A 7,280-nucleotide genomic window follows, 5' to 3' on the forward strand; every position below is an offset into this window, starting at 1 on the left:
TTGTGAAAGGGTTGTGGCACCTGGGTGGCTCAGTTGTTTAAGGGTCTGCTTTTGGCTTGGGTCATGACCCCAGGGTCCTGAGATAGAGCCCCATGTCGGGCTCCCTGCTCAGCGGGGAGTCTGCTTCTGCCGCTCCCTGTGCTTGTGCTCTCTCTCTCTAATAAATAAATTAAAAAAAAAAATCTTTATAAAAAAAGAAAATTATGAAAGGGCCTTTTCTGGTATCCCAATCTTTTGTTTTCTATCTTGTATTGGTTTATAATGGTGTCTTCAGAATTCTCTAGAATGAACCCAAAGAAATTTGTGATAATCTATTCCTATGTTCCAGAGTATGGAAAAGTTGCTCTGAATTTCCTTTAAGGCTTAGAAGCAAACCAAGACTTAGCAATTGTTTAATAAGAGTCCAAAAATCTGTGTTCCATATCTTTATTATCAAGACTCACAATGATTATTTACAAGTTCCTCAGCACTTGTAGCTTTGGTTTCTCATTTTGCCAGTTATAAACTTCTGAGAGTTAAGGGCCTCATTCTAGGCTTTTGTAGTCCGACAGTATGGTGCTGTTCAAACAGCAGTTATTTAATCAAGGCTTTATAATCAGCATTATGAACCAAATGATAATATAAACAGAGCTATAAACATGACCTAAAATAAAATCACACTTGTAGCAGAACTTTGAAATGCCAAATCTGCTTCAGTGGCTGCTTCCAAATATTAAAAGCCATACAGGACAAGAAAAAATTAGTAACTATGACAAACTGTCCTTATTAACTCTTCATACTTGTTATTTACTGAACAAGAGACACAAGAAGGGGCGCCTGGGTGGCTCAGTTGGTTAAGCAACTGCCTTCGGCTCAGGTCATGATCCTGGAGTCCTGGGATCGAGTCCCGCATCCGGCTCCCTGCTTAGTGGAGAGTCTGCTTCTCCCTCGGACCCTCCCCCCTCTCATGCTCTCTCTCTCTATCTCATTCTCTCTCTCAAATAAATAAATAAAATCTTTAAAAAAAAAAAAAGAGACACAAGAAGCTCTGGAAGAGGAAAGCTCAAATCAAAGGAAGTATTTTTATTAGGCAGACCAACCACACCTCTCTTTATTGCCTGGTACGTTTGTGCAACTGTTAGTAAATATTTACAATCTGAGAAATATAGGTACAATAAAGTTTATGACTGGGCTCTAGATCAACTCCATAGAGAAGAGAGATACTCTAGAGGGCAGCACCGCCTGATTTTTCCTTTTCTTCACAAAGCTAAAGATCTGGACAACAAATACAGCAAATTTTATATATTTTTACATAATCATGCATTTGTATGTTTGTGTATATCGTCCATGGCAGAGAAGGCAAGGGAAAGTGGCGTAAGGGAAGGAAAGAGTTCAAAATAGTGCAAAGTTAGAAACAATGTGCCTCACAACAGGGGAATGCAACATAAACTATGGTATATGATAGCACAATCACAAAAATTAGCAAGGATATGGCCTATCTGGATGCATGGCATATGAACTGTCTAGGGAGTAAAACTTTTTGCTCTTAGATATAGTTCCTGGGGACCTGCAAATTAAACTGACAAATGACAGATTGACAGGAGAAAAAAGGTTTATTCATATGTAAGTCAGAGACTTACCTACCTAACTTAGTAGGGGAATGAGGAGAGTGGAGGTAAGGCTTTTATGGGAAGAAAAAATAAGTTTCTTTAGGAAAGACAAATGGGTTTTTAGAAGAACAAACTGGAGATTTAAAAAAAGTTTGTGATAATATCTGTTTATGAATGTGTGAGTGGTCTTTTCTATCTTCTTCATGGCCATGAACAATTTGATTTATGGTAGGATTACTCTTGTTCTCTCTTCTAGGAGTAGACCCATCCTGAAGAGGGATTTATGACAGCCTCATTTTTCAGAAGTTTCTGCTTTTAATGAGATAACAGAGGCACCAAGAAGGCTTCTTTCTGCATCTGTTGATTCTCAGTTTCCTTCAGCTCAAAATAATCCTTATGTCAAAGTGGCATACACTGATCTCCTTCAATATAAAATTGTATCAATTGAAGAAAATCAGAACTAAAATAACATGAATGTAGTCACTGACTTTAAAATGTAAAAAAAAAAAAAGATGTATGATCATGGCAGAGATCAGAAATTAGTTTGGAAAAAAGAAAACAGAGTTTTAACAGTTATTATTAAGTCTCTTGTTCTGTAGATTTAATAAAATTCATAGCCATCAGTCACTTTTTAAGTAACGGAGTGGTATTAGACTATTAAGAAGAAATCCAGTCGGGCAGAGAGAGAAATAATGAAAAAAGAGAAAAAGTAGAAAGGTAGGGAGGGGAAAAGAAAGGCACACACGGGGAGGGGGGAAAAAAACAACCCAAACACAGAGAGAAACATTTACCAAAAGCAAAACTGACACCTAGAGAGATAGGAATTAGTGGCAGAAAATGGGATATAGGACTGCGTAGGTTGTGTATTAACTATTTAACTATTTATGTCTCACAACAACCTGTATGCTGTTATTAGCCCCATTTTGCAAATGACGAAATTGACTCACAGCATGGGTTGAATAACTTCCTGGGTTATTTAGGTGAGTAGGAGAGGACTCAAGGCAACTCAGACTTCACACTCAAGCATTTTGTCCTGATGTTTCTGATGCAGACATGTCAACGTTTCAGAAGATAATTTTCAATCAACCCTTGAAATTAGTGACAAATGATTCCACAACATAACATAGATCTTTATTTTTAACATAGGCTCCCTGCCCAACGCGGCACCCAACATGGGTCTTGAACTCATGACCCTGAGATCAAGACCTGAGCTGAGATCAAGAGTTGAATGTTTGGGGCCCCTGGGTGGCTCAGTTGGTTAAGCGGTTAAGAGTGGGCCTTCAGCTCAGGGCATGTTCCCTGCTCAGCAGGGAGTCTGCTTCTCCCTCTGCCTCTGCCCCTTCCCCTGATTGTACTCTCTCTCACTCCCTTACTCTCAAATAAATAAATAAAATCTTAAAAAAAAAAAGAGTCGAAAGCTTAACCTATTCAGCCACCGAGGTGCCCCTAACATAGATCTTTCTGACATCCAAAACATTTTTTCTGCCTTTGTTTTGATAAAGTTTATTTTTGAAATAAATATTTATTTTCCTCTCCCCCAAATTCTAAAGCTTTCCATCTTTAGAGAAATGACAGTGCTCTTCCCTTTCATCTACACCACTAGGGTAGAGCACATTCATTCATTCCCTCCTTCATTCAGCAGATGAACGAAGCTGAGTAAAGTTACCTAGCCCCTGTCCTCAAAGAACTGCACAGTGACCTCTGGGATACAGCCTAGAAGCCAGTCCCTGGTTTGACATCTAACAAACCTCTTGAACACAAGAGGTTAAGATTAAAAGCCCTGATTCTTATTTTCTCTTGGTTTCTTTTTTTTTTTTAAGATTTTATTTATTTATTTGAGAGAGAGAGAGAATGAGAGATAGAAAGCACGAGAGGGAAGAGGGTCAGAGGGAGAAGCAGACTCCCCGCTGAGCAGGGAGCCCGATGTGGGACTGGATCCCGGGACTCCAGGATCATGACCTGAGCCGAAGGCAGTCGCTTAACCAACTGAGCCACCCAGGCGCCCCTTCTCTTGGTTTCTAAATTGGAACTTTAAGGCAGGAATTCTCTCATGACTTCGGCTTTAAGCTTTGGCGTTAGAAATGCCTCTCACATTTCTTTGATCCTTAAAAGCAGATTTAGCATCAGAGTGTATCACAGTGGAAAGATCTTCCAGGCAACACCTAAGAAGGCTCCTAGATTTTTATCTTCTTACATTATTATTGTTTCTGACTTCAAGCACCACGGTCATACTTTCTCAGCTGTGCCAGCGCAACTTGTTAACACCGATTGAACAAGATCTTAAAACAATAGTGCTGGGCCCACCTGTCCAATCTGGTTGTAATTGAAGAAACCTGAGGACTTCACTCTTAGTAACACAGTGATCTTCTTTCCATGATTCATCTTTTGGGAAGGGTGTACTCTCAAGTTTTAAAATAAGGCTCAGGAATGAGATAATAACTCTTCCCTATTTGAATTATGTCTTTCATGCATTCCAAACTTTTTTGAACACCTACGATGTGCCAGACTGTTGTTAGGATTATATAGAAAGTCCCTGCCCTGGAGGAATTCACAATCTAAAGGTGAAGAAAGGAAGGAAACATAGTGTTATAATATTGGGTAGTAGGAGCCTCAATTGTAGTCAGGAATGCATTGTAGGAGGTTGGTTAACTTTTGTCGCGGTCTCAGTGTGCTTTTATTATCTCCTTTCTTCTGACAGTTTTCCCATTATTCCATTCTTCCTGGTTTTCCGTAAACAGCTGCAGCATTCTCAGGTTCCTTATGAATTTTTCCGCCGTCTAATTACTAATATATTCGAAATATTAAGTATTTATTTCTATTTCGGGAAATAATTCACTTTGGGATGAATATTTCGGGAAAATAATTCACTTTGGGATGAAATAGGGCTGGATTAGAATCCCTAGCCAGCACCCTCAAGTAGTTGCTTTTTGTATTTTATTATGCAGGAGTTTGGGTCTGTATAGAAATCCCAACCAATGAGCCATGGGTTGGAATGGGAGCTCTGCAGGGTTGGAGACAGCTCCTCCCTCCACTTCTCTGTCCAGCTCTGGGCAAGTATCCTCTCTACATGCTCACATGACCCAGGAATGGCCTCGTCAGCTTGGCATGATCTCACGATCCTAGCTCCTCCCATGATGCAGTTAGAGAACCCATCCATCCCTAAATACTGTGTAGGTTGTGTAGAGAGAATCTGATTGGTTGTTGACTAGTTAAGGATCGACTGTCCAGGATGTCGTCCAAACCGCAAGAAGTGTCTGTTGGTGCAAACAGAGCCACCCAGGCCAAAAGTTTTAACAAGTTATGAATTGGGCCGGTTCCTGGGAATGAGGGTTTGAACTGTACAGAAACCCCCACGGGACCTTGAACAAATCCCTCGATCTTTGCAGCCTTCTCCGCGAAGTGTTGTTAATACTTAGTGGATACTGTGTTCTGCTGCCACAACCTACCTTCAGGGCTGAAGAAACTATTCCCCCAGCCGCTGGGAGCCGGGCCATCCTCCCCGAGTACTTCTCTAGGGAGGGGAGAGCCTCCCTGCCGACAGTGGCCTCTTCCAAAGACCGTCTGCATCCCCCGGCTGCTCTCGGCCGGGCTGTAAAGACCGGCTCCCGCGGCGGGAGGAGGCGGAGCCGCGGAGCCGCGTACGCCGGCTGTCCCTCCGCTTCAGTGTGGGCTCTGACGCCGGTTCTGTGTCAGTTGGAAGCGGCCGCCGCGGGGGAAAGAAAGGAAGGAAGGAACTAGAAAAGGACATACAAGAGAAAGGAGGAGGAAAGAGGCAACTAGCTGTCCGGGAAATGCCAAGGGAGTGAAGGAAACGAGTCCTCGCGCTCCTCGGGTCTGGGTCCCCGCAGGCAGGCTGCCCGGCTCGGCGCCCCGCGCGGGGGCAGAAACCGCGGATCCCCGCAGCAGTACCGCCTCGGCAGCCCCTCAGAGCCAGGCACCAGAGTCCGCGCTGGACAAGGCGTTGTGGAAAACCGACCTCTGGGCTTCTGGGTCGTATTAGAACACAGACCCGCTGGGGATAAACGTCAAAACTGCAGACTGCTGGGGATAAAAGGCTGAGGGATTTTACAGGAAAATACAGGTCCTGGGTCCTTTCTATAGGAACCTGGTAAGTGCTGCCAGCCTTGTTCGTTATGTCTTCAGGGTGGCCTCACGACCCGCGCTGGTATTGGACATCTCAGCCTCATTACTAAGTATACATCGAGGTCGGTGAGATGTCAACATTGATACCAAGTTTCTGGAACAAAGGGTTCTACAGAAAAACAGGTGAAGGGGAGGGGGGAGGCTTCAAGAATGAGGAAGAGAAAACAAAATGTTCAAAGTCAAGCCTTACTGAAGCATTAGTGTGTAGATCTTAATTTCCATCTATTTTTACGTTTCTATAGCGGTTTCGAAAGATCTTAGGAGTGCAGTGAATGTGGGAAAGCCTTCCCTGAAAGGTTTAACTTCTTTCGGCATCAGAAGGTCCACACTGCGGGGAGGGGGGGGAAGCTGGGTGACTCTGTGGGTTAAGGGTTTGCCCTGGGCTCAGGTGCTAATCTGGCATGATTTCTGGGTCCTCCAATTGAGCCCACCTCAGGCTCCCTGCTCAGCAGGGGATCTGCTTCTCTCCCTCCTTTTCCCTCTGCTCCTCCCCACCCAAGCTCTCTCCCTCTCTCAAATAAATAAATAAAATCTTTAAAAAGTAAAATAAAGTCCATACTGCGAAAAAGCCTTATAAACGCAACCATTGTGGAAAATTCTTCCCTCACATCTCCATTTTCCTTCAACACCAGAGAATTCACATTGAGGCAAAGCCTTGTTAAGTGCTGCAAATGTGGGAAATTCTTTGGCCAAAGCTCCAGCCTTATTGTACAGAAGAGTTCACACTAGAGCAAGGCATTGTGAGTGCAGGGTATATGGGAAACTCTGCACTGCTGATTGTGACTTCATTCAACACAGGAGAGTTCACATGGGAGAAAGACCTCATGAGTGCAGGGAATGTGGGAAATTCTTTAGAGTCCAATTTGCTCAGCACCAAAAAATTCACACCAGAGAAAGGCTTCACCAGTGCAACAAATATGAGCAAGCTTTCAGCTGAAGGTTTAACCTCATTCAGCACCAGAAAGTTCACCACCATACAAGAAGGCATCTTGTGCTGGGCAAATGCAGGAAGGTCTTCAGCCAATGGTGTGCTCTGATTCAGTACTAGAAACTTCACAAAGCAGGGGCAGACATCTGGGTGGCTCAGGTGGTTGTGCTTCTGGCCCCTGGTTTCAGCTAGGGTCATGATCTCGGGGTCCTAGGATGGAACCCCTTGATGGGCTCTGCTCTCAGCAGGGAGTCTGCTTGAGGATTTTTCCTCTCCTTCTGCCCCTCTCCCCCACTCAGGCCAAGCATGCACACACACACTCTCTCAAATAAATAAATAAACCCTAAAAAAAAAAATTCACAAAGCAGATAAGCTTTAAGATAAGTGCAGTAAATCTGAGAAAGCCTTCAGCTAATTCATTTCCTGGGCACAGGAAAGTTCACATGAAGCAAAGCCATAGACCTCCCCCCCACCTCCAAGTCTGTGCTATTTTGTTCTGGCAGGCCAAGAAGATGGATACACTTTTAAGCTTCCCCAGGGAAAGAGACCACCCAGAATCACATAGGAGCTACTCCTTGAACTTGCACAGAGCAAGGATGGACTATAACGCATGCTCTCTC

This window comes from Zalophus californianus, chromosome 2, assembly GCF_009762305.2.
Source record: "Zalophus californianus isolate mZalCal1 chromosome 2, mZalCal1.pri.v2, whole genome shotgun sequence".
In the NCBI taxonomy this organism is placed as follows: Eukaryota; Metazoa; Chordata; class Mammalia; order Carnivora; family Otariidae; genus Zalophus; species Zalophus californianus.